This window comes from Zootoca vivipara, chromosome 1 (assembly GCF_965207765.1).
Source record: "Zootoca vivipara chromosome 1, rZooViv2.hap1.1, whole genome shotgun sequence".
NCBI lineage: Eukaryota > Metazoa > Chordata > Lepidosauria > Squamata > Lacertidae > Zootoca > Zootoca vivipara.
Window position 1 is genome coordinate 59,225,537 of NC_142582.1, and position 26,329 is coordinate 59,251,865.

Here is a 26,329-nt window from a genome sequence, read left to right on the forward strand (position 1 = left end):
AATGTAACAGCTTAATTTCTCTGTGTCAAAGGCTGCTGCTAAAAGCATGGAAGCAAGGCCAGACATTTTTTTAAAAAAAGGCAACATAAGTCAACAACCTTGCTTTAGGATGGTGGTCAGTTTTCTGCACTTTCCTGCAAAATTGCATTCCATGTGCCATTTCAGAAATGCTTATCTGGAGTGTGACGTGGGAGGACATTGCTAAAAGGTCTGGCGAAGGTGAGTAACGGTTTCTATTTTATTGTCTTGGCATGAGATTGGAAAATAAAGTCAGATTGTGATTAATCATGCCATACAGTGTTTGCTATGATATTTCATGTGTTGCCTGTCAATCAATAATAAAATCTCATCTAACATTTAATAGATAAAAATAGGGACACATTTTTTTTATTTTGTACGCTTGTAACACATCCCTAACTGTTCCTGATTGAAACCCACCAGATGCTTGTGGGAAGAACTGTGTGGTAGCAGCAGTCCTGTCCTTCAGATGTGGACATAATCAGCTTCTCCATTCCTGCACCTGGTCTGGGGAAGTGGTTGCTCTTTCATCTGACCCCCAAGGCCACTGACATGGTCAAGGAAGGAGGGCAACTCCACCATTTCCCCAAAACTGGCTGCCTGAAGGAATGACTATATGCTTGGAGCAGCTCTGACCCCCTGGCCCAAGCATTGTTATCTGCTGTGCTCTGATTTTGGTTCCCAGTGTGTGTGTTTTTCTGGGAAAGGCTTGCTCTTGTCCCCAATGTCATGACTGCCAGAACCTGAGTTGACATCAGCTGTTCTGATTTCTATGTGGAAGCTGGATTCCTGCCGAGACTGTACATGACTTTGCTCAAATGGAGTTTGTGAGCCAAACTGGTCATTTAAGTCAAATTGTATACCGGCAGTCCAGATGTTAATTGGGCACTTTTAATTATTAAAACGTTGGCACATGCAACCAGATACCAGGTTGCATCCATTTGTGTCCCTCTGCTTGTGCAAGGCTCTTTGCTTCAGCAGGTATTTCTGTGAATGGAAGGGGGAAGGGAAGTGATATTTGCCAATATCTCTTTTCTCCCACAGCCCCCCCCCCCCCCCGTGCCACTTTCCATATCATTGCAGCCTGCTGTTCTGTAAAGCAGATTTTGGGGCTGCAGAGAGAAGAGAGACTCAGCAAAAAAAAAAAAAAGGCTTCTCCCTCCCCTTTCTGCTCATGGAAACCTTTGCTGGATCAAAGAGCTTCCCACGAGCCCACTGACACAATAGGATACAATCCAGAGCTTTTATAGTACCTGGAGGCAAAATTCAAAAACTTTGGTCATGCATCCTTCAATGCGTGATTGTGATAGGATCCCTTTCTGTGGTGTTTTGATCAATGCCTGTGTGCTTTGCTGCCCACCTGTAAAGCTTTTTGGGGGAAGAGAGATGGAAATTTAAGACTGCTGTATTCTGCAAATGTGCAGTGGCCTGAACATAAGTCCAGAAATAATAATAAAAAATAGAAGGCTGCTAAAATAGCTGCAGCTCTCAAATAATCAGCAACATTTACCCTCTGGATTGACAGTTTTTATAGAGGGCAGGGATAGAAATGAATTGCTGCGCTGGCCTTTTTTGGTTTGATTTTTCTTGATGTAGCTCAGTTGGTAGAGCATGAGACTCTTAATCTTAGGGTTGTGGGTTTGAGCCCAATGTTGGGCAAAAGATTCCTGAATTGCAGGTAGTGCTTTTTCTGGGGGTTCTCAAGGGTATGTAGAACTGGCACCTTTCTCCTCCTCTACTCCAGATGTTAAAAGAGTGACACTATGGTGAGTACCAGCACCTTTTTTTTCTATAAAAAAAAAGAAAAGAGCACTGATTGCAGGGGGTTGGACGAGATGACTCTTGTGGTCCCGTCCAACTCCACAATTCTGTGATTCTATGATATTCTATAGCCACATCCTGTGTCTGATCACATGATTTAAAAGTAAGGAAGAGCTTTGGTTCCTTTGGAAATATATATATTAGAAAGTAGTTTAACAATGCCCTATAACAGATTGATAAACTTAATAGCAGAAAATGAGCTTCCCCAAGTTCAGTGTGTAACAGAAGACGATGGGCAAGAATCAAGATGCAACCCACCCACCCCTTACAAATGTAGGGGAGAGCCATGAAACCTCAAGAATGGCAGTTCTCTGTGCAAACTATACATTGGTTTTAAAGTCATCCTCAAAATATTTGCTAAAGGTTAAGTAAGGAAGACAGCATACTGATATTAAAAAAAAAGGAAAAAAGTCATTCCTGGAAATGGGAGACAATAATTGGACTGTTGGTATTAAATAACCAGTTCTTCTCTATGAAGGGTACTCGTGCAAGAAATGACTGGTAATGGGTCATCAACACGCAAAGCCTCTCCTCCCTTCCAGAGGGGAGGGGTTGTGGGCGGGGCCCATTTCCCGTGTCTGCAGGGGGCGTGTTGTGGCCTTAATTTACCCATTAACCTAAAATCATGTGTCCTTGTGTCTTATTTACTCCATGCGGGTGACGGGTCATTGACGCGCAAATGGATATATCGACTTTTGTATATGCACAGTACTGGAATTTAGCATCACACAAGCTTTCCTTCTGAAATATGTAGGCTGAAGGAAGCAACGGTTCTTTCCGCAGCTACATTTTTTGACTTTTTTTCTGTTGGTGGAGGTCACCTTTGTGAATGAGCTTGTTGGGGCCTGACCTTCTGAGACTGATAACTTATTCCATTGTGAAACCGACAAGTACAAGATGGCACATAGGCCAAGGAACTTAAAAAGGGCAAAGGAGTTAAGTTATCTTTTAAAAACCGAATTGAGAAGTGCAAAGTAGGTAATCCCTTAGAACATAGTAAAATATCTCAGCAGGCCAAAATTACAGTGTCAGTCTTCTGATGTTCTTATCTAAATTGGCATCTAATCTTAGTCGCTAGGAGAATGAACAGGCAAGGATGTTGTTTATAGGGATGTCTGTCTTATTGTTCAAATAGAAGGTGGTAGGTGAAAATCTTCATGATCTCTAATCAAACAAGGCAATTTCAGGTGTAAACTGTTTCCAAATAAAGTCTCTGAGAAAGCTGGTTTGTTTGTTTAGGACAAAAGTTATTTTAACTTAATGCGTTGCACTGGGAGATGGAAAGATGCATGGTCTGGCATCAGCGTAGCTTCTGACTTACCCAGCAGAAATGCAAAAGAAATGGGACTTACCAGACATTCAGGCTGGCCTTGGGCAGTTTTCTAGAGAAAGATCCTTGCTTTCTGTCATGAATCCTTCTGAGCCAAGAGCTGCTGCATGCTTTCTGACCTGATGTGAGCATAGACAAATTACAGCAGGGGTCATCAATGTGGTGCCCTCAATAACTTGTCCTAACACCCACAAAGCCTCGAAGATCCCCCCGCCCACTCCCTGTCCCCTTCCATAATGAGGTGGTGAGGGTGATTATCTTTTTCTCCCAGGAAAAGTACATAGAACTAAAGGAAGATGTTCTTTCTGCTTCCTCTTTGGGCTCTATGTGCTTTTTCTGCACTACAAGGGTGAAACTGGTGCTGGCGCTAGGTTTTCTGATGAAATTATAGTTTGCTCATATGATGTAGAAAAAAACTTATCCACATCCCAAGATCTTTGTGTGCATTTCTCTGCCAGTGGCAGCCTGTTATAGAATGCAGGAATGCATAGGAGTCGACTCCCAAGAGCCCACTTCTTGTTCCTGTTAAGCCATAGATTGTTTGGATTGCTTTGATACTCTAGGACCTAACTAATGGAAAGAAAACCTTCAAACCTGCATAAGAATATACATGGTTTTCAGAGAGCGTCAATTCACCCCCGTTTCCCCTTTATGTTGGTTTTGACGCTCCAAAACATGTGAATTGCCATGTCCCATCCAAATGGATGGAGATGGCCAGATGGCAAGCCTAATTGCAGTAGCAATTTCCCCACATCTTCCTGGAGAATGATTTGATATTCAGAACTGCAATTTAAATCCCAGCTGATTAATCAGCCTCCAAGCCGATCATGCTAATGTTCTAGAGTGTTGGAGACCAATTCGCTCTCCAGTTAACTAGAATAAGCAGAGTCATTCTTCTTGGCACACTTAACTACTTTGGGCCAAACAATGCACAACTGAATTTCTGTTAAATTAAAGTCTTCCTCTCCCCCATCCACTTTTGAGCACTGCTCAGTTTTATTTGTATTGTAATATAGTTTTACTGTTTCTAGTTAGCTTTTTTTAAAATCTTATTTGAATGCTTTGTTTATATAGATTTGATACTGATTTCATCCTATTTTAATGCAAGCTATTTAAACTGTTTAGAAATTCTTTTTTGTTGTAAGCAGTATATAACTTCTATAAATAAAAAAAATAGTGTGTGGAAACACAACCTGCTGTTTTCCCAGCTGAGGAAAATTATATATATATGAACCTTCCCTCCCCTGGTCCATGTGCACATGCATGCTCAAACACACTTGGAAAGTAGCAGCTGAAGTGTGTGTGTGTGTGTGTGTGTGTGTGTGTGTGCATGCAATTGTGTGACTGGAAAGATTGATCAAGGAAAAGGGTTTAAGTACACACACTCTGCTGTTGTGCTGAACAAATTAGCATCATCTCCCCTCAGCTGTATTTCAGGATTTTATTTTATTTTTTAAGTTGGGAGACTGCATTGTGAGTAACAGAACTTAGTGGAAGGGCACAAGACCTAGAAATGAAATGAAATGTTGGGACAGGAAGTCAAGGGGAAGGGCCTGGCTGTGCTCTCCGGACAGCTTGCCCAGAGCAGAATGGTGGGTGTGCTGCACAGAATGCTGTAAAGAACTTTAATCTAAAGTCTCTGTGTGCTGTGTTTTAATGAAACAGAGATCTGGTCACAGATGTCCTATGTAATAGTTGCTCCTCAATTTGCATTTTGAGAATGTGGGATTGGAGTTCAGTGTTTTTTGAAGTGGGCATGAGAAAACCCCCTGAAACGCTAAACTGTGTTTTTCTTTAAAACTATGATTGTGTGGGAAATTATACATTTCACTAAAAGTCATGTGCTGATGAGGAAATTGTCTTAATTATTATTTTTATATATAATATTATCTCCAGACATGAGTCTTTGAAACAATCCAGATTAATGTTGATGAGAGTGGTGGGGTATTGGACAATAGATGCCAAGCAGAGATCACATTTCTAGGACACCTCTGTGATGATGAAACCTGTTTTTTTATACCCTTCTCAAGCCCCATCATTTTCATGGCAGTTTTGGCACATCCACCTAAGTCCCCATATTCTACTGTAACCTAGTCTTATGTACGTGTAATAAAAGTGAATGTATATTCTTGATCTGCCACAAGTTCTCTCTCCTTCCTTGTATTAAATTTGAGATTGCTAGTTTCTTGTGGCAAAACATTATCTGCTTGTACTTTGTGAAGTAACACGCCCATTGAGGATGCTATAGTATAAAACAACAACAGTCTGTTGGCAGATTTCCTTAGGTGGAAAAAAATGGGGATTCTTGCTCTATTGAACTCAATCCTCTGTTCAGAGCACTGTATTGTACCTTAAAAATGCTGGGACTACAATAAATTTTCTTCTGGGAATTGATGTTCAGCCTGATCTTGACAAGATGAGACCACCACCCCCCTTTAAATTTTAAGCTGAAAAAGGCACACTTTGCCACTGATGAAACCTGATATTCAACCATGGATCAATAGGCATTCCAGGCTGCAAACTAGATTCTTCAAAGCTTAAAAAATGTAGTTTGCAGCCTATGTTGCCCACTGATCTGTGGTTGCTGCTTGAATTTCTGGATGGACAATGGGTGCCTTTCTCCAGGTCCATTTTATATGCCAGTTGCACCCTTTCTTCGGAAACATGAGATCTCCCCAATGTTACACACACCATGCTTAATGTTTATTTGGATTCCTACATTACATTGTATGAAATGTAGGGCAACCTTCCAAGACTGTTTGGAAACTACTGTTCGCTCAGAATGCAGCAGGCAGAATCCTATTTGGGACTGATTGTAGTGCCTGGCTCATGTAACACCTATCCCAAAGCAACTGAACTAGCTAACAATTTGTTTCTGAGCTCAATTCTAGGTGTAGTTGTTGATCTTGGTTTTGGTAATCTGAAGGTGTCTCTCCTCCCGAATACTCTCCTTTGTACCTTCTCATCTTTTAGCAAGGCTGTTATGCATGCTGCTTTCTGTTCAAAGTGGCCATTAGAAGTGCTGGTATTTAATTCTTAAGAATGGGTTTGGTTTTTTCCTCTTTCCTCCCTGTCCCTTTACCCTTTCGTGTATTGCCTCGTGTATTATAGGTCTGTGGGCAAAGACTTTCTTGTTCTAGTTCATTGTATAGAAGCCACTCTGGGAGCCTTTTTGGTTGAATAGTGGGATACAAATGCTCTAAATATAACATCAATGGGCTAAATAATAATGATAATAATAATAATAATAATAATAATAATAATAATAAATGTTAACAGTATTAAGTCCACATTTGTTGAATTAAAGGTATCTTCTGCATAAAAACCAAATTTATACTTAGGAATTGATATATGAAACTTCACAGGAGGATGACAAGCCAATTCACTTCAAACCTCCTTTATAAACAACTTAGCTGGACAAACTAATGGATTTTAGTAGTCCACTCATTAAAATTGCATACACATCCATCCTAACAAATACCAAACAATAGAATTAGTCTGGGTTGTAACCATAGTTGTGGTTTTTATATTGTTATACATTGATTGTGCAGAGGTCTAGATGTAAATGAATTTGTGAGTTCAGAGCTGTTGTGGTTTATGGGTGTGATAAGAAGGTAGGCAATATAGTTTGGATATCAACTTGTTAATGGTTGAAATAAAAAAAGTTTATCCGTGGTTTTCAGAGGCTTTGACTCTGAGTAGAAGATGCATTTGTATGGAGGATGAGGTTATATTTATTGTCCTGGGAAAATCTATATTGATGGTCATTGGGATGTTATGGCAAGACTAAATCTGTAGTTTGGGAGTTGTTAGAAAGGACTTTTAATTAATTTTCTAAACATTAAAAAGCGACACATTTTGCCTACAACTCAGAATGACAGTTCATGCATTTGATGAATGGGACTCTGGTCCATGAAAGCTTATGTCAGAATATGTTGCTCCTTTAAGGTGTCAAAAGTCATTTTCGCTGCAAGGGACAATATGGCTACTCCTAGCAGTGTGAAGAACTTGGGTTTTTAGCAAAGAAATTGCTTCTCTGTGATGTATTTTTCCAACTGCCTGAGAAAAAGCTGGATCCTTCTGCTGACATTTGATGAAGGTTTTGGTCAATAGACGTCTGGGCCTTTCCACTTGTTATGCCTACCAATTGTTAGAAAGCTTACTTCACTTCTCTTGAGGATAGTGTATTGTGCCACAGCTGTAGTCAACTATTGACTGTGTTGTCCTCAGGGGAATCTGTTACTAATGTGTGTTTTGTTTTCAGGCCTCCTTCAGTTTGATTAATAACACTCATGAAACTTTTTTTTTAAAGCCTGCATAAGAAATAAGTCAGATAAGTGACAAGCATTTCTAATATCCTGTCTCCATCCCATAAAAGAGATGAAATGAAATAAGTATTGAGTTGTGGGGAAAATTGGGACTGTGAGAGAGGGAGGGCACTTCACTCCCTGACCCCCAACATATATCAAACTGGCAAGGGTCCTAATGCCTTTCTATAAACCTATGGTATGTTCTTATATGACAGACAATTCTGCTTGCGCTGTATTTAAAAAGATATTGTAGCATACAACCCATCTGTTGTGTTTGACTGCTAAAGCTTTAAATAGCTGAGTCCAGGGTATATGAATGTATCTCTGTTCCCTAGCATGGTCACCTACCCTGAATGGCTAGGTTTTACACTGTTTCTAGCTATACTGCTGGGCTTAGGGCTCACAGGGAAACTGGAAGCTGTCCAACAGTTTTTTTCTGGCCAGGTTGAGTTAAAAGGTAAAGGTAAACCAAAGGCAGAGTCAGAACTATGGACAGCTCCCAGTGGGCTCTGCTGGCTAGCTATGGGCAGACATAGTCTCAGTAGTGAGCTGAGGCCATCTGAAGCGAAAAGTAGGCTGTTGTTCTGCCTCCTTGGAGGAGCTGGCTGTGCTGTCTTAAGATGTGGAGAAGATGGGGATGCTCTTGGGGGCTTATCTGCTGAGCTGATGAAAGCAGAAGGACTGTGTCTTCAGGCTGTGAAGGCGTAGCATGAAGTACTAAGGGTCCCACTGCAACCTGAATGGGGCAGCTTGTATTCCCTTCTCATTTGTCAAGCTCATAATAGGTTGACCAGCTTATAGTGTGGTCAAGTCTGTTGCATTGCCTTTTGTCTTTGAAAGCTCTCTGTTCACCACAGTAGTTAATATAAAGTGGCCTGGAAACAATAGATTTTTAGCTAGTGCAATTCATTGCTGAGTCTGCTTATCACTCTGTCTTTGTCTATTACTCCTTGGAAGGAACCTCTGGTTGTCATGACAACAAGAAATAGGGACCGAGGAAGTGCTAAGCTGGCTCTTGCTGTAATATTGGCAATGGATTGAAGCTCTTCCCAGTCCAAACTTCCAACCTAGCCAGAAGGCTTTTTTAGGCGGTTTGGTCTTGGGGTTGCTAGGAGGCAACAGTCATTTAACTGAAGTTGCTGGACAACTTCATGGGGATGCTTGTGGGCACTGGGGCAGAGCAGCGACCTTGAAAAACAGTGGAACAAGATCCACAGGCAGCTTCTGTGACTACTCTTTGGTGACTGATGCTGGTAGCCTCCTGCAGCACCTTTACATAATGTAAAGCAGTCTTTACATAATGTCTTTAAAACATCCATAGTGGTGTTCACTTATCTGGAGCCAATCTAATATGATCACAGCAATTCAGGCAATTCCTTGATCATAAACAGGATTGAGGCAGACCTCAGACCTCACTCCAAACCTTCCTTGTCCCCACAGCATGCTGGAGAGACCCTGTTTTCCTTCAGTTTCCATCTTGATGTGGGGAAAAATATCTGGCAAATGTTTCTCTGTAGTGGCTTCAATACCGTGCAGTTCTCTGCTGAAGGTTCTCTACTAGAGCCCAAGTATACTGGCATCTTAGGAAATGCTGCAAATCGTTTTCGCTTACCCGGCTCGTTGACATTGAATTGATTTTTTATGAACCATTTGATGGGTGTTACGGTCTTTTAATAGTGCAGGTATGGCTTTATATTGAACTGTGTGTTTACTTTTATATCACCCACCTTGAGCTCATGTAGCAATGATAACAGTAATATCTTTTTGGATTCTTTCTTTCTTTTTTTGTCGCCATCCTATTGACTTTGTTCCCACGCCTCTACCTATCCCTCTCTGCTGTATTTAGGAGTGTTGTCTGGCTAGATGAGAGTATGGTGTGCTTTCAGCAAGCTACCACTTGAATATTCCACTCTTCCAGACGGGATGTTGCCTGTAGAATGTTAATCCTTTGTTCACATCAGGAGAATGAACTTTGTGTGTATACAGACTGAGCTGGAGTTCTAAGCCATTACTAAGGGCAGTAGCTCAGTGGCAGAGCCCGTGCTTTACATGCAAAACATCCCAGGTTCAGCCCTTGGCATCTCCAGGTAAAGCTGGGAAAATGCCTCTGTCTGAAACCCTGAAGAGCCACTGCAAGTCAGTGACAGCAATACTGGGCTACAGAGACAAATGGTGTGACTTCCTGTGCAGCAGAAGGCAGCTTCCTGTGTTCCTGTGACATGCAAATTGGAGGGTGGGGTGGAATGACCATGATTGCTGATGATGCAGATATAGACTCTCTTTCCTCCTTATGGGAGGCAACAATCCCAGAATAGTACAGTGGAACCTTGGTTTATGAACACCTCGGTTTACGAATTTTCGCTTTACGAACGCCGCAGACCCATCTGGAATGGATTAATTCACTTTCCATTACTTTCAATGGGAAAGTTCGCTTCAGTTTATGAACAGACTTCCGGAACCAATTACACCCATGCTTCGGGTTAAGTACGCTTCAGGTTGAGTACTCCGTGGACCCGTCTGGAACGAATTAATCCACTTTCCATTACTTTCAATGGGAAAGTTCACTTTAGTTTATGATCACTTCAGTTTAAGTACTCCGCGGACCGTCTGGAACAGATTAATCCACTTTACATTACTTTCAATGGGAAAGTTCGCTTCAGTTTATGAACGCTTCAGTTTATGAACAGACTTCCGGAACCAATTGTGTTCATAAACCGAGGTACCACTGTATCCCACTTCTTACTGCCCTTGCCCAAGCTTGCAGCAACACAGAAAGGTGTCATGGACACACTGTTTCGAATGCTATTTAAAACCAGCTATAGCGGCACAGTGGCATTCAACTCTCTAAGGCTGATGGTGTGTGCCTTCTGGTAGCATGAAAGAGACTTTGATGTATTGTGGGCGCCCTTTGTACTGTGCCAGTACCCTTACATGGCACTTACATGTCGCATCATAGAGATATGATATGCAGTGGCAGACTTTGGGCTTTAAAATTTCAGCTGCATGCCATGCAACACCAGAATTCAGTGTCCTCCTGCCTCTCGCCTTCAGTTGTTCATCACTGTTGCAGTGCCCTGTATGGAGCCCTCTCGGCTGGTCCCACTCCCCTAAATCGTCCTCTGCCAGCGACATGGTTGCCACTGTGTCTCTGGGCTGCCCCCCACAGTGCTTTGATAACGTTTGAATCTTCCACCCCATGTGGTTAGAGTAGGCTGCATGGTTCTTAAGCATGGCTGCATTGATTGGATCAGATGACATAGTATGCAGCCATGCGCACAGTCTGAACTGTACAGAGCAGGAGCTCTACACGTTTTTGGAGCAGTGTGGGAGTAATTGCAGGAAGTGTTTTGTTTTTAAATTGGCCCTCAGAGCATAGGAGTGGGCTGATTTTTAGGGGGGAGGGAGTATAACATACGAAACTGCAAATCATTCTTTTGCAAACTGGATCCTTTTAGAGAGAAACAAGCAGTCAAAAGCTTACATAATGTAGAATCTTGCTACACCACGCTCACACATTCACTTAATACGCCCCATCAAGAAAATTCCTTTGCAAGCTGATACTATGTTTTCAAGCAGTTACAGACTGGAATAGGATTAAATAACATGGCTGCAAGCGAGAGTTACTTTATTCCACTAACACCCACCCCCATCTCCTACAAATTTACAACGTTCACCTGTGCTTTCTTGCTGTTGGGACCTCTGTGTTTAGATCTCTGCAGCGTCAGAGTTTATTGCAATAATCAACTTGTATAAAATGACAGGAACTGGAGAAATAAAGCATAAGACACTACAGAATCTCCTGTTCCTTGGTGCAGCCTTCCCTCCATTTGTTTAGATGGTTATTTTATTTGAAGTAACTTTTACTTATGCCAGTGTGGTGTGGTTAGAGTGAGCTAAACTAGGACCTGGGGAGACCAGGGTTTAAATTCCCACTCAGCTGTTGATTTCATTGGATAACTTTGGGCCAGTCCCCTGCCTTTAAGCCTAACCTACCTCACTGGGTTGTTGTAATGAGATAGGAGAGAAATATATATATATATATGCTATATATATGCCACCCTGGACTCCTTAGAATAAACGTGGGATATAAATGAAAAAAACAAAACAAATGAAAAGACAGTTGGTTTATGGTGCAGAATTATTGTTTTCTATTTAAATGAGATTTTTTTTAAAAAAATCAATTGCTTATTTTTGTTAAAACTGAATTTCCTGTAGCTGTTGATCTGTGGAAAACGATTTATTATTTTTACTAATATTTTTGAAGCACAGCTTCATTACTAGAATTGGTTCATAATCTTAAGGTCTAGTACTCTTGTTAGCAATTCCTGCTCATGTCTTTGAAACATAATTGAGAAAACAATGTGTCTTGGATTGTAAGTCCATGGAAGCAGCCGTTTACCTTGCAATTATCAACACTCCCAAAAAATCCTCTCAGAAGGGGCAGGAGTCCACCCTGAACAATATGGGATTGGATACGGCGGGGGGGGGGGCGGCACAGATGGCAGGTAACTTTTTTATTCTATGAACTTCTCTCAGGACCCAGCTTTCATCAGTGCATACTGGGAACTTTTTGTGCAATTACAGTAGATCAAAATGTTCTGTGGCTCTGGTGCAACAAACTCGTTTTTTTAAAACAACTTTTTGTAGTTAAGGAAGTGATGGAGAAATACATTGACAAAGCTTAGAACGAACAAAAGATGAGAGGGAAGGTGTATAACCTCCCAGCAAACAAATCAGAATGGATGCTCAGTAAAGACCGAATGCAATCTAACTTCTGTGCCAGTTTTGTGCAAGCTAATGAAGATGCACCCATCTTCATTAGCTTGCACAAAACTGGCACAGAACTGGCACAGGGAATTGGTCATCTGAAGAAGCTCTGATTCACCCAACATATTTCACATGCCAAAGCGAGTTTGCTTGCTGGCAGATTAGGGAAGGGCCACACCTCAGTGGCAGAGCTCAGGGGTGGAGGGTCCGCTTTGCATGTAGTAGGTTATGGGTTCAATCCCACCATATCCAGGGAGGGTAATACGCTAGTTGCTGCCAGTTAGTGTAGGCAATGCTGAGTCGGATGGACCAATGGTCTGACTCTGTATAAGGCATCATATTACATTATAGGTTTGGCTAAAGCCCTGAACATAAATTTCCTCTGTGAATCCTATCTTCTAATGCAGACCTCTCCACGCACACACAGAGAGTCTGGGGTGATTCATTATTGTTTTTAAAAATCTAAATAGCAGGTCCCAGGGTGGTGGTGGTGAGGATCAAGACTGGGACCACCACCTTTGATCAGAGGGATCAGCCCTTCTCCACATGCAGTAGTGCTGATGAAAACATCTCCCTTCCCTGCAAGCAGTTATTCTCGGTGGGAGAGAAACTGCCTTTGGCTCCAATGGAAACTTCCCTGCTATGCCAAGTACCATCCTTGGGTGGGGATGAGGGAAGTCTTTGGGATCACAGTGCCAATGTCACTGTGTAAAACTCAGAGTAGACCCATTCAAATTAATGAAACCAAGTTAGCCATGCCCATCAGTGGGTCTACTCTGCATAGAACTAGCCCTGGATACCAGGCACAATCGCTGTTGAGCCCTGCTGTGGCTCCCATTTTCAGTTCTAAAAACAAGCAGCCATCGCCAAGCCATGTGTTTAATGTAACCTGCTGTTTGGTTCATCTCAGTGACTCCTCATGCATGTGGGAAATCCAGTATGCATACTGGCTTCTCCATTATCTTCGGTGCTCATGCAGCTTTTCATATCATTACTGTCACTGAAATGTTCAAAGCGATATTTCCGATTGCCAGCCTTTTGTCATGTTTTGGTAATTATGTATAATGGAATGCTTCCTCCCTCCAAAAGAATTGCATGACTGGCTACTTCTCTCTTGTATCCTGAGAGTGCAACTTCAGTAATGTTGTCTGTGTAGTGTGTCCGTTTCCGAAATATTGCTTGACAGTACGTTGCGATTATCAGCTTAATGTTTCACAGCAGAGCTGTCATTCTTCTTTCTTCCACCCTTGAATGCCTTGCCTTTGTCCAACTTCTTTCATATATTTATTTCATGGAGATGATGGGATAAAACTGATCTAGATCTCCTGTTCACCGAGCAAACATGGTGTCAGGGATATGCAGGGTTTCTCTACTCGCTGTGGTTTTCAATATATAATAATACATTGCTTGTCTGATATATGAACCAATACACCAGAATTGCTGTATATTTTATCCTCTGATTTAATGCTCCATAACCTCGAACAAGTTTCATCAGTGGTACATGGTGATGTAAACACTTGTTACATCAGTTAGAATCATAGAATTGTAGTTGGAAGGTAGCCCAAGGGCCATCTAGTGCAATCCCTTGCAATATACTTTATTTATAAGAATATTTATAAACTATCAATTCCTTTAATATGTGGAGGTGCACGATAAAATTAATTTTAATGTAGTAAAAACTAATGTCAAAATAACTGCACATGAGCTATATTTGCTTGCATATATATATCACTACTTCCCTTAACCAACGATATGGTGCCATCAGTATTCTTGGTGGTGGGTGGAATGTGGCCCGAAGACACATGGGACAGCCATCATGCCAATGCTAAGCAGCTCTGGTTCTGAACAGTTCCAGCATGGGAGACCATTTGAAAAATCTGTCTGCTGCCTTACGTTCCAATGAGGGGGGTGGGAGGAAATAGATGGGATAAAAATGAATTAAATAAAAATAGTGACCTTGTTGCTCTCATCTTTCAATAGATCTGCCTTCACCAACCTGGTTCCCTCCAGATGTTGCTGGCCCTGAGTAGTAAATTTAGTTTTGGACCAATGAACAGTCAAATACACACAGAGCTTTTACAGGGCAGTCCTTTGTCCCTGAACACATTTGCAAATGCATAGGCCCACAGGTTTTTCCACAGTGTCTATGGTGGAAAAGGCCAACAGAGCTGCCTGAAGCAAACAGGGTTGGAGAATAAGCCATATCCCAAGAGAGTGGTGAAAGACGAGGGTAGTGGGGCTACATTCATCAGACCAAGATGGCCGCCGGGCATGTGTAGAAGCAACTTCCAGTGCCGCTCTGGCCCGATTTCCGGTGCCCACACATGGGCAGAGCGGCACCCAAAATGGAGGCTCCCTGGCAGGTAGGAAATCCCCCGGATTTTTCTCCATTTGGGAGAACAGCGGGAAACGGATTAAAATCCGGGGGTTTCCAGCGAAAAATGGGATACTTGGCAGCTAAGTTCTAGTAGCACCTTAGAGACCAACTGAGTTTGTCATTGGTATGAGCTTTTGTGCATGCACATGAAAGCTCATACCAATGACAAACTTAGTTGGTCTCTAAGCTGCTACTGGAAGGAATTTTTCTATTTTATTTTTATTTTGTTTCGACGGCAGACCAACACGGCTACCTACCTGTAACTTCAACTCTGTGTTGCTATTTATTGTTTTATTTATTTGCTTGCTATAGGTTAGTATGCGGTGAGTTTGTCCTGTTGGTGCAAGTATTTCTACTTGCATAATGGAACTTCCCCTCCGTAGGAACTAACTCCTAGGGGCTGAGCTCCCTTTGCCCACCCCCAATAAAATATTTGAGGGGGCTGCCTCTCCAAGTTGATGGGCCTTGTTATTCAAACGGTGTGTGCGTGCCACATCATGTGATTGATTATATGGGTGCAGCTTACCTGCCCCCCAATATTTTATTCAAGTTGGCACCCCTGTTCCCTTCTGTTTTCTCTCCCCCTGCCCACCCCATACCCCCCAAATCTGCTTCAGAAGGTTGGGGAAACAGATTGGGGGGTGCATGTGGAGGGGAGAGGAAAGAAAAGGAAAGGGAGGGGTCATCCTGTTGCACATGCGTCATTGGATACAACCCTCTGTCTTTAAAGCATGTAAAACACTCTGGGTAATCCCTCTGGGGACTGAAGAAACACATACCAAGCACACTAACTGAATAAAGTACAACTCTGTGTTTGACAACCTTCTTCTGTTGAAGCATTTTTGCTGCTCTCTAGATCTTAAAGTAAGATAAAATGCCAGAAAAAGTCCGTACAGTGTTTTGCTCAAGATGCATGTGTAGTGGTTTGAAGTATTGTGTACTTGGCATTCTTTAAAGGTCATCCTTTCAGAGTAAGATGGGTAATTACCCAATTGAGCACTCTGTTTTAATGACATCAAAAATGAAAAAAAAAAGAGAGGCTTTCTTCAAAAAGCAGTTTGAGGACCTGGGCAGCAGATAAGCCGGACTGTGGGTTTTGCAGGAAGTTTTAAGTATAATGTGTCAGTCTCTCTTGCAAATGTGTGTGAAACACTAATGCATATAGTGGCTGGGTGGTTGTTTTAGATCACTTTAGTTTTAGCCTAAGGCTGCCCAGCTCTTTTAGAGGGGAAAATGGCATATATCTGCATATATTACTTTCTATATACGAACATTTTACCATTGGTGTGCGCAGAGCTAGAGCTTTAAAAGATCATTCCTGGGTTTTTGCCTTCTCCTTCTTTTAGAATAAGGAAGAACAACAATAAGCCCACATTAGCATTTATTAAAAACAAAATGAAAACATTGGCAATAGGGGATCTTATTCCTTCCTGCAGTAACAGCATAACGTTGATCCAGTTGAGCAATAATATTCCATCAGATGTGAGACTGCTGTCCTTTTAAGAAGCCAAGTAGCATACTGCAGATGCTGCCTTCCTCAAAAGCATCATTATAATGAGGAGCTACACCTGTGATTTCAGCCTTTCTCAGTCCTCTTAAGAGACATGCCCAGCCTTATTTGGAAGATGGTCACCTCCACTCTCAGCCATTATCTTTCAGGTATGTGTAGTTTTTAAAAGATGCATAAAAGTGAGCATCCAAACTGGTATGCACACTAATGAAATACACTTCTAAAGCTACTTTTACAAAATGCTTTTTAAACTGTGGCTGTTTCTTTTTCTGTACCATGTTTACATAATGACCTGTAGTACACATGTTTGTGAATGTCAACATTTTGTGCTCTTCAGAAATTCTGAACCCACTCAGTGTTAGTGCATGTGAGGCCAATCAATCAGCAGGAGTTTCTAGATGCTAGTTTCTCTGTCATAAACACTGACCAAGCTGGAATCTGATCCTAGGAACAAGGAAACCTGTGTTCATTGATTAAATAGCCACGCTTCCAGGGGCTATCCTTTGAATTGCATGGCTGTTAGACGTGGCAGAAAAGCAATTCTGCACCACGAGAGGTTATTTTAAAGTCATTTATGACCCTTGAATTATTGAGGTTGCAATCCTATATCCTCTTAACTGGGAGGAAGCCTCTTTGAAACACATTGGGACTTACTTTAGTGCACTGGCGGAGGAAGAGGAGTGGGGGGGGAGCGCACCACCCCTGGCAGTGCGATCCCGGTGGGGTGCCATTGTGGCTGCTCCCCCGCCTGTGCTGGGCACCACGCCCACAGGACGCACGCCAGCCCCGCCCCCGCCTGTTCTCTGCCCCCCCCCAGTGCCGGAGCATAAAGCTCCGCCACTGCTTTAGTGTAGGCATGTATAGGACTGTGTTGTGAATCAGTAACACCAATGCTATTTTTCAAGAAAAAGAGGTGCCGGAACTCACCATGAATGCCTCCCTCCTTCTCTTAGAATGGCAATGGCACCCACCTGAGGGGCCAGGTACTTTACAGAGCAAAAGCTTTTTTCCTTGTGCCATCAAATTGTTGAATTTGTAGTTGTGGGCGAAAGGGAGGCCAGTTGGTGGTATGGGATTTTTCCCGCTGTGCTGTTGTATTGTGAGGGGAATAGTGTTTGTATGAGGTACGTTTTCTTTACATTGCAATGTAGTTGAAGCAAAATTCCAAGTATGGTTGATACTTGGGCCAATAAATTATTCTATTCTATTCTGTTCTGTTCTATTCTGAGGGGCCAGAACTGAGTTGCAGCAAATTCTGACTGAAAAGTTGCGGACTGAAAGGCCTTGTGGCGACGGCGTGAAATTACGGCAGTAGCGCTGACAGCCTGCAAGGCCTTGCGGTGGTGACAGGGAGGGGCGACAGTAGTGGTGGCAGCCTGTAAAGCCTTGTGGCGGCGACAAAAAGTGGTGATATGGTGAGGTTTAGCTGCTGACAACATTGCAGTGTTTAGCTGGTGAGTTAGCGCAATGTTGGAAACAAGATATCGCCTAGCCCTTACACACATTGTGATTCACGATATATTGCCAGCTCAAATATAATATGAAACAATTATCATGATGTGAACTTCAAACCGGTGTTGGACGATATATTGATATATCGCCCAGCCCTAGTGGACAGTTGCACAGGACTCTTTTCCACCCCCATGCCTCAAATTAATGCATTATTTTCAGACACCCTGATGGCATGCATCTAAAAGATTTTGTTTCTAAAGGGTAATATTAGGAGCAGCAAGTATTGAATTTAAATTCATTGGCTCTAGAATGTATCCTACCAGTTGTGTTTTGCTTTTAGACCCCTCTTTGCTATCAGTATTTTCTTAGAACATTTTTTTAAAAAATAAAATAAAAAACCCGAACTTCTTGTTATTAGCTACCTTGAGTCTTGTCAGGAAAAAAAGTGGATTGAAAGTCATATAAAAGTGGATTGATAGTCATATAAAGAAAATAGTTGTTAGGCCTGTCCATTGAGACCCTGCAAATGATAAAGCATTTGAAGGGAAATAATTTCCATTGTGATTTGTACTGGTCATTAGTGAAATCATTCCTGACACTTGTATCCTCCTTGTCAGAATGAAATTTAAATATTTCTGCCAACAGTAAAAATAAATGCTTGGCTTGTCCAGAATGCATACCAGATAATGATAGGAGGAAGATACTTGCGCCTGGATTTTCGTCTTGTCTTTGGTCCCATGGTGCAGAGCATGGTGATGCTGAGACTGACCTGATAGATCCTTTTGGTTGTCTTCTGCCTCCACTGCTGGAGACAGTGTGCTTCGGGATACCACTTGCTAGGAATTGCAGCTGGGAAGAGTGCTGTTTTGCGCAGGTCCTGCTTGCAGTCATCTGGTTGGCCATTGCGAGAATAGGATGCTGGCCTAGCTTGACCCATCTCTTCTTATGTTCCTATGTACTGATGCCCAATGTGCTTAACTACAGTCAGCGTCTGTAGTTTGATGACTGCTTGCCAAAAGCTGCAGCAGTTTAGATATTGCATCTCTCTTACAGCAGACACATTGGTGGTGTTTGCAATAAGAACAGCACAATCTTTTCCTAATTTGAAAAGTAGATCCTTGAGAAGGGCACGGGAACTTTTTTTTGGAGGCTAGCTATAACAGAAGGTCAGGCCTACGCTGCTTGCTGCCTCTTCTGTACTGCGCTCCTATCTGCTCTTCAGCTCAGTAGACTGGAAGAAAACCATAGTAAGACACAGGTTGGCTCCAAGTGCTAAAGGGGCACTGTTAACTATTCTGCACTTTGTGTGGCACACTTGCCAAGAAGATTGTCCACCTCTGCTTGAGGCAGATTCATGCTATGCACAGGGTCTTGTAACTAAGGAGAGACTGTATGACCTGAGTTACTGTTGTGTTGAGCCCAGCAGTAGGGTCAGGATCTATCAGCTAGACTCTGATTCTGTAGACTCAGCTGCTGTTTTTAACTCTTGTTCAGTTGTTGTGTTAAGTAAGGACTGGTTCCTGCTGAGGTTTAACATAGTTTTTGTTTTAAGCCACCCTGTGATCCCTATGAGAGGAAGGGCAGGGTAAAAGAACAATGAAATAAAGTGGTACCGCTAGTTATGAACTTAATTCATTCCGGAGGTCCTTTCTTAACCTGAAACTGTTCTTAACTAGAGGCGTGCTTTCGCTAATGGGGCCTCTTGCTGCCGCTGTGCCACCGGCACATGATTTCCGTTCTTATCCTGGGGCAAAGTTCTCAACTCAAGGTAACTCTTCCAGGTTAGCGGAGTTTGTAACATGATGTGTTTGTAACCTGAAGCATTTGTAACTCAAGGTACAACTGTACAATAAATCATATTTTAAAGATATAGTCATTTCCTCCCATATATACCGGTCATGCAACACCAAGTTCTGTAGTGTATGTGCATGTGTGTTTTGGTAAGGTCATTCCTGACCTTAAAGATGGCTAATTACTTTACTGCAGCTTGTGCTCACTCGGGAAATCTTTTCTACCACCACCCGCCTGCCCACCCCTTGCAACTGTGTTTTTACAAAACTCAAACCAAAACCACTGTTGGCATCAGAATATTTTCGTGCTGCCAGAATTCACTGCCATGTGGAAGAATTAGGCTTAGGCATTTATCTGCCAGTGCGTGTCGATTATGTGTGGCTCAGTCTGACAGACTTCACATCTGCTGCCTGCTACATACTTCCAAGAAGAAGACTGTTGTGTGAAGGACATTTCAGTATAATTGGGGATGACACAGGCTAGAACAGGTACATACCTTTTGGCCACTCTGAACTTTGCCAGTGTGCTTCCTCTTCGGAGAATGAGCTTTGTCCTGTATGTTCCTAGAATGTATCTATGGAGGACGAAACTTGGATGTCTTCCAGGCAAGGCAACACCTTCTCAGTTGGTGGAGCATGAGACTTTTAATCTCAGGATTGTGGGTTCAAGCCCCATGTCGGGCAAAAGATTTCTGCATTGCAGGGGTTGGACTAGATCAGGCATCCCCAAACTTCGGCCCTCCAGATGTTTTGGACTACAATTCCCATCTTCCCTGACCACTGGTCCTGTTAGCTAGGGATCATGGGAGTTGTAGGCCAAAACATCTGGAGGGCCGCAGTTTGGGGATGCCTGGACTAGATGATTCTCATGGTCCACTCCAACTCTACAAGTATATGATTCTATGATAATTGGGAAAAGGTGGAGCAGTTTGCACTGCTTTCTTCTACCTCTTCCATATCTTTGCCTCAAGTTTCTTGAAGGGGGCATAATCTTTTGTGTGATTAGTCTGATGAGGAGAGAGGTCTAGCACTGTTACCTATTCTGACCGCTATCTGCCTGTCCTTCAAAACCAACTGGAATTCAAACTAGATCCTCCAGCCCCAGCCTATACTTGCGGTGCACTATTTGGCATACTGGTGCTATCTCAGTGCTATTTTGAAAAGAAAGGAGGGGTGGAAATCCCCCCATAAGCCCTACAATGCTGCTGTTGCTATTATTAATTTATTGATTAATGCTAGGAGAAGGGTGCTCCTATGAATAGAAAATACCCAGACACTGAGGGTTAAAAGCAAAACTAAATGCTGCAAGACAGTTGGTCTGGACCAAACCCTCAGGTGTTTCTGCAATATGGATAATGAATAGGGAATCCAGAAAAGTATATTGGATTGTTTCTGACTCAGTGATGCTCAGAGTGGGCCCACTGAAATCAGTAGACAACTTGTCCATGGAGTCTTATATAACTCCTTCTAGAAGAAATGGGAGAAATCCTAAAAGCAAGTTGCAGCTGTGTTCCTGCACCTTTTACTTTTTTTTAGTACTTGCATTATCCCTGTTTAAGTATAAAACCATTCTGCTTTCCCTCATACTTTTACCTCCCTCTAAATGTGATTTTGTTCTTGTTTACTGTAAGGTGCAATTGAATACACAATACCCAAATCATGTTTCATTAGGGCTCCTGCACAGTTGCATTTATGTTTTCCTTTTGAGCTGTTAGGTCTCCAAAACAATTGAGGAGCATGTGGTGCTTATTAAAGATTACTCAATAGGTCAGCACCATTAGGGGCTCTCAGGGATGGGGAAATGTGTCAAGATGGCTGCCAAAACTGAACAGCTGGCAGCATGGGAGTTGGCCAGCTCTGGATTAATACTTTTGACATTTTTTTTTTTGTAAAAGGAAAGTACATTCAATGCACTGCTTTTCAAAATGATTTTTATAGCAGTGCAGGGACTAAAGTATTGAGACTTCCGCAACCAAATGGGATGTGGTAATTGAATAGCAACATGTTTTTTAAAACCTGATTCATAGTGCTCATTATGCTTCATTTCTGGATTTAGCGTCTCTAACTTGTTCCTGTTCCAAAATACTTGCAGCAGTGGTTCTGTACATGTGGAATTGTGGTTAGGCAAGACTACATCTAAAGAACTAAAATAGTATAAGTAAATTAGACATGGCTGAAGATATCAAATTCAGAGCTGATCCCATCTGTTTAGAGAAATTGATGCCTATGTGATGTAGGTAAAGGCAGAGAGACAAAAATAGTGTAGATATCTAAAGTCACATATTTTAAAAATGAAATTCTTCAGATAACATTAATATCAAATGACAGACTTAATCTGTGAACCCAGCATAGAGGTATGTCTTTGGACAATGCTCTCTAAGCAATGCTTTCTTTTTGTCTGTGTACTGTGACATATTTGTTGACTACATCATAATAGGTATTCTTTGTAAATCATAGCGGACTTTATAAAGAAATTTGGAGAGCAGTGTTGTTTCTTAAGAGGGATAAGGCTTCCTGCGCTAAACTCATTCACCCTAATTGGGATGAGCCTCTCAATCCTGCAGAAATCAGTAGGATGTTTTTGGTGCAGATGTGACTATCCAGGTTGTCTCAGAATTTCTCTAAAGACTCTCTGATATAGCTGGACTTTATCCAGTATGCCAAACTTCTGAGTTTATATCCTATAATTTACTCCTGTGTGAAACAAAGAGCACAAAGTGTCTGCATTCAAGAGAATTAGCAAGCGGTAGATTAGTTTGGGATGACTGAGAGGCAGCAGTACACTTGTTTCACAAGCAGATTTTGACTTCCCTGGGGTGAATTCCAGAGACTCTGTTAGCAGAAAATATCAAGAGTTCTATTTTTTGCTTTGTCAGAGGCCATAAGCACAACATCGCTCACCTTTAACCAACCGATGTGGAAACAGGATGCTTTGCTTTCTCAGACATGATTTTAGGGCTCAGAATGGAGGTTGTTGATACCACTCTGTATTATTTGTTCTACCCAAAGCAGTACACTCATTCACCTGATGTTTCATGGTACCATGAGAGACTGCCATTCACCTAATGAATAATCAGCTCATTAATGCTTTGTTCCATGGGGAAATCCTATACAAGAATTACTCATGAGACATTGAGTTTCATTCCATTACAATGTGAGCCTGAAGAATTAATCATTATTCAACTGTTATTTTATAGTCACCAGTTACGGTAATGCAAATAGATTATTGATGCTTATAAAGATCAGACTGCTGAAATGAGTGAAAAGTCATGAAGTCTGCCTCCTTCTATAAGCACCATAAATTGGTGAATCCCTGTCTTCACATATGAAAAACTAGTATGCAGCAAGGATTTGAACTCAATACTATGGCTACAGAAGCTGTACAGCTGAAATGTGGTTCCATTTGCAAAGTTTTTTCTTATCATTGGCTTGCCTTCTGGGACCAAAAGCCTTGAGTCTAGCTGTAGATACTTATTTGCAGACTTCTATTTAAGCACTTACTGTGCAGCTGTAAACAACAATGAATTACATTGCAACCACCCTCCTTTGAGGGGAGCTCCTTATTCTGTGCCTGGCACAGAAATGCTCCAGGCTGCTGAAGCAAGAGCAGAGCACTGTGCTCTTCTGCTAGCCCCCCAGGAAGCTAGTTACTTCTGTGGGTAGAAGGCTGGTTTAGTATAACTGTAGTTACTGCAACAAGTGACTGCTCTCAAAGTAGAACACTTGATGCAGCCAGACAAATGGAAGAGGGAAAACACTCCAGTTTTTAAATCTGGCCAGAGTAGTAGTTGCAACTGAGGGATATCAGCTATTTGGCGGGTTTTTGCTCCTCTTCTCAACAGGCACCTGGTTCTGAAAAATGTGGGATTGAGAGCCACTGCCACTTTAAATTTCTTGACTTCTTGTGTCAGATGGCATGAGTCAACATGGTATTCCATCCTTGTACTCATTTTAATATTACAGTGGTACCTTGTTTCTCAAACTTGTTCTGTTCTGAAAGTCCGTTCCAAAACCAAAGCGTTCCAAAACCAAGGCACGCTTTCCCATAGAAAGTAATGCAAAACAGATTAATCTGTTTCAGACTAAAACAACCCCTAAAACAGCAATTTAACATCAATTTTACTATCTTAATGAGACCATTGATCCACAAAATGAGAGCAGTAATCAATGTACTGTACTATAAAATAAATAAGACAGTATTGTAGATGATAAAAATAAAAACAATTTTTTTCCTTACCTGCACTGGTGATAGCCGTTGTTTGGATGGGGGGGCTTTTATCCATTTCCGCAGTCACACCATCACTAAATCAGCAGCTGAATTTCACACAGTCACAGCCTCAAAAACAAAAACGCAAAATTAATAGTAAAAACAAAAGTGCCAAACTTAATCCATTCTGGAAGTCCGTTTGACTTCCGAAATGTTCGAAAACCAAGGCGCAGCTTCTGATTGGCGCAGGCGCCCTGGAACCAATAGCTGACAGCCACACCAGACATTCGACTTCTGAAAAATGTTTGAAAACCGGAACACACACTTCTGGGTTTTCAGCATTTGAGAACCAAAGCGTTTGAGTACCAAGGTGTTTGAGAACCAAAATACCACTGTACAAATAAACACACCAGCAGAATGAAGTACTAAGAGCAGAAAACTGCTTACATTCTGCGCTGGAGCCTCCCAAAGGTTGTTTCATAATTCAAGTATTGTTATGAGTTTGGTGGGGGTGCACCAGACCCCTCTTAACCCTGAATCAAATAAGTGTTAAAAGCTGATCAAGCCAAGCTAGTTTCCTGTTGAAGTGATGGGGGATCAAGGAACTCGGTACAAGATGGCAAATGAGTGGGGTTCCCTTCCTTAACTCGTAGGTAGTGAGAACAACAAAGCCAAAGTGGAGAGTAGAGTTTGGGGCAGTGATGTGACCTAGAAGTAAAGCAGCAAGCTAGAGAGAGTCAAAGACCAATGTTTGACATTTGTTTGAATCTAAGGCAGCGGCTGTGGGAGGAACAAGACCCTCTTGGGGTGTTGATGCTATGAACCACTCCATCGCAGTCTCAGGTTGTACATATATGTAAATAAACCATATATCCTAAAGACACCTCAGTCTCTGCTGTGTCTCATTCCAAAAGGAAACACAAACCCTGGTTAATTGCTCGGGACCCCTGGAATCTCGCACTGCATTTATGCCAAAATTGTAGGTTTGGTCTCATAAAGGATAGCGGCATATTCTCGCATTGCAGGGGGTTGGACTAGATGATCCTCAGGGTCCCTTTCAACTCTATGATTATATGAGGTACCTATGCTTGGAGATTGGGGTGGCATTCACCAGTATGTATACTGTGGCCTTTCAAGGCATTCGGGGTGGGGGGTGGGGTTTAGCTGCATACACTCTTGGATGAGACCGATCAAGCCATTCCAATCTGGGTTCAGGCCCAGTTGGTTTTTCTCATGAAATTGGTCTTTGTTGCCCAGACAGATTATGTGAGGGACAGGGGATATCGCGAAGTCCCTCCCCTCCTGAGTTCAAGCCCATCCCCGAGCACAGGGGAAAGCAGAGAGAGTTCCGATGCCAGTGGGGAAGCAGGAAGTCGGGTCCGAGGCTCAGGCAAGGTAGAGGAGCCAGGGTCCCAGGTGGGACAGGAAGGGGCGAATAAGGGGGGGAGACCCATCCCCCCAACTCCGGAATTACGCAGAAAGAGGAGGGGAAAGAGGATGGGTCTGCCAAAGCTTTTGTGTTGGAGAAAGACGCGCCAAAAGCCATTCGGAGGTTCTGAAACCGACTGACCACATCACTCCGTGTAAATAGCAATGACTTCAGCACTGTAAATACGCAGCACCAATAAAAGAATAAAATGCAGAGCTGCGTAGCGTCGGTACTCTGAAGTAGCCCACTTCGGCCACTGTGACAGCAACCTCCGAATCCTTTTTTGGGCTACTTTGGAGTTGCCGGGATGAGCGTGTCAGAAGCGGAGAGATGGCGGCAGATCGCGGAGCAAGCCCAGCAAGAACTGCAGCAGCTGTCGCTGCAGGCGCAGGGGGAATTGAAGGCAGCTAAAGAAGAGACTAAGAAGGTCCAGGACGACCGGCTACAACTTGCGGAACAGGTGAGAGCGCTACAGGAAAGAGAGCAGGAATTAAGGGCGGTGGCGGTAGACCTCCAAAACAAGCTGGATGCAGAGAAAAACAAGGCGGGAGGGGCACCCCAAGTCCAAGTGCTGCCAGGAAGGAGAGCCGGGACCCTAGTAAGCAAGTTCAATGGAGACCCGAGGGAATATCAGGGCTTTGAGACTGAGATTGTGTATGCTCTTGAGCTGCACCACGCTGAGTTCCCTGATGATGAGCACAGGGTAGCGTTTATTGTGGAGCACCTTACCGGGGCAGCCAGGGAGTGGCTAAGACCGTTAATCGCAACAAAGAATCCTTGCATGAAGAATGTCAAACTATTTCTAGAAGGTTTGAAAACGATGTATTCGTCCGATAGTCATATGGACCAGACTAAGGAGGAACTTCATAATTTACGCCAAGGAAATATGACAGTTCGCGCGTATTGGGCGAAATTCACCATGCTGGTGCACAGATTGGGGTGGGAACTAGAGTCACCCCCAATGCAAGCGGCGTTCTACTTGGGGTTGCATGAGGAGGTGAAGGATGAGCTCTCGAGAGGTCCAAAGCCCAGTAATATGGATCAGCTGAGCAAAGCGGCTCTGGCGGTGGGGGTGAGACAGGAATCCCGGTGGAGCGACAAGCAAGCAACGCGCGCAAAGCGGGCTTGGTTCCCACGGTCGCAGGAGAAGCCACTCCCCCAACAACCCTTTCAAGCCACGCCTGGGGCCAGCCAGGACCAGGAACCCATGCAGATTGATAGCGCGCGCGCGCGCGGGCTTTTCAAACCCCAGCGGCGCCAAGACGCAAGGAGGGAAGGGGTGGGAATTGCTTTCTCTGCAACTCCCCCCAGCATCTCG

The 26,329-nt window shown here is 42.8% G+C and overlaps 1 protein-coding gene across 3 annotated transcripts in view; it reads left to right on the plus strand.

The window, feature by feature from the left end:
- TSPAN4 (tetraspanin 4) overlaps positions 1–26,329 on the plus strand; it is a 517,256-nt gene that overhangs the window by 57,998 nt on the left and 432,929 nt on the right. The window contains exon 2 of one of the 3 annotated variants that reach the window (XM_035121932.3): positions 166–219. The exons of the other annotated variants lie outside the window; for them this stretch is intronic. The gene's annotated coding sequence lies outside the window, so the exon portion shown is untranslated. The remainder of the gene's footprint in view (positions 1–165; positions 220–26,329) is intronic. 3 annotated transcript variants of the gene reach the window in all.